Source organism: Cynoglossus semilaevis, chromosome 5 (assembly GCF_000523025.1).
Source record: "Cynoglossus semilaevis isolate Cse_v1.0 chromosome 5, Cse_v1.0, whole genome shotgun sequence".
NCBI classification, from domain to species: Eukaryota; Metazoa; Chordata; class Actinopteri; order Pleuronectiformes; family Cynoglossidae; genus Cynoglossus; species Cynoglossus semilaevis.
Window position 1 is genome coordinate 6,909,063 of NC_024311.1, and position 1,865 is coordinate 6,910,927.

At 53.2% G+C, this 1,865-nt stretch overlaps 1 protein-coding gene across 6 annotated transcripts in view; it reads left to right on the top strand.

Moving 5' to 3' along the window:
• sema6d (semaphorin 6D) overlaps window positions 1-1,865 on the top strand; it is a 48,048-nt gene that overhangs the window by 26,769 nt on the left and 19,414 nt on the right. The window contains exon 1 of one of the 6 annotated variants that reach the window (XM_008310177.3): window positions 109-430. The exons of the other annotated variants lie outside the window; for them this stretch is intronic. The gene's annotated coding sequence lies outside the window, so the exon portion shown is untranslated. Of the gene's footprint in view, window positions 1-108; window positions 431-1,865 lie in introns of those variants that run through there. 6 annotated transcript variants of the gene reach the window in all.

The window sequence follows — 1,865 nt, forward strand, 5'->3', positions numbered from 1 at the left end:
GTCCGCCCCGGGCTCTGTTTAAAGGGCCTTTTCTCCTTGTAACCCCAAAAGTAAGGGGGGGGGGGGGGGGGGGGGTGACTGAGTGGGAGTGTGTGTGTGTGTGTGAGTGAGAGAGGGAGAGGGAGTGAGAGAGAAGGGAGGGGCTGTGAGGTGGTGCTGCTGGTGGTGGTAGTCGAGCTCTGAAGCCCAGCCCTCAGAGCGCACCCAGGGTCCGGTGGACGCACACGGAGCAGCAGGATCCAAACAGGCGTCGGAGCTCGAATCTGTGCGCGAGTAAAAAAAAAAGGGAGAAAGTGGAGTTGGACCGGAGACGGAGATCCGCGGAATAATCCCCCCGTCAGCCGGTGTTGTCTTTATTAATGGATTACCAGAGGAATAAGTTGTCGCTGCTGTGGACTGGACTCCCCAGGAGTGAACTCGGACCCTCCAGGTAGGTGTCCTCCGAGGGTTTGTTTATCCGTGGAGTGGCGTGTTTACCCACGGCGCCTCCTGTTCCTTTGTACGGTCGGACTTCCAGGTGAATTTGTTGACTTTGTTTACGTTTGTGCCGTGTTCGTTGTATTTAGTGTAAAGAAAAACTCCAGTTTGTGAGTTGTTGTTGTCGTGATGAGTTCAAGTGTTTTCCTACAAAGAAGGAGGGAAACAGGGGGACGGTGTCCGCGGCTGGAGGCAGCAGTGTCGCCCTCCTCAGATCAGATGAGAGCTGGATAGATTTTTTTTTTAATTTTCTCTTGTTTTGTTTTGGGGTTGTTGTTTTTTTTCATGCATTTTGACGTCTCTCCAACATCGGCGTGTTTGCGCTCGTACCCTGTGAGCAGCGGAGCCGCGGTGAAGCCGAGCCCCGTGCGTGAGTTAAAGTGCTGTAGCGGCAGTTAACGGCACCGCTGCCGTCACTCCGCCGCTGTCCCCCCGTCTTTGTTTTCTTTTGTGTCGCTGCTACATGTGGACTAAAGGGGGGGCTGAAAAGATTTAGCACGCATACAACTTGAATGCCTTTACACCCCCAGCCCCTCACAATGCCCCCGGCCCCATCACAATGCCCCCTCTCTGGCCCGAGGTTCTGCCTGAATTGAGGGGAGCGGAAGAGAAAAAAGGGAGAAAACACAAAGACTCGGAGCGTTAATAAACACATGGCTGAGCGTGAATCTGTCACCGGGGTCTCTGCTGTCTCTGATTGGAAACGATCAGATCATCTGATCTGTTGTGCAGTGCACTACATTTATTTTCGTTCAAACGGGATTTTAAAACTAAGAACTAATTTACAAAGAATGCATTCATGTAATAACTTGCGTTTAGTAAAAATAATAATTACGGTGACTCCGATGAGGCGGCAGTGACACAGCTCCACCACAGGTCAAACTTCAGAACCGTCGCGGTGACAGCACAGCTGCCCAGTTGGCCTCGCTCCGCCTCATTGGCCACGAGGTCAAAACTCGGCGACCAGAACGGCCACTGTTAACCCCCGCTACAGCAGGCAGGAGGCCTGAACCAATCAGCATTAAAGCATACAGTCATCAGAATTAACCCCAACAACCTTGTGATTCCCCCTTCCACCACTGCCCCCCCCCCGCTCCGCCCGTTCACTCCTCCAACAGCCCACAGAACACATTTGACCTTGAGAGCATTTGGAGTCCAGATGTTTAGAGTTGGCTTCGTACCCTTTGAACCCCAGTTTTTATGAGGCCCACACCAGCTCCGCTGAATACAGGTCCACAAACCGGGGGGCGGGGGTCCTGTTGCGTTCACTTGCCCAAAGCCCCTTTTGTTTCCAGTCACACCTGCAGCTCAGCCCCTTTGTGTTCCACCACAGCAGAACCCCGGCTGATCAGCCTTTCTCCTGTTTCACCAAGTCAGAGAGAGGGGGC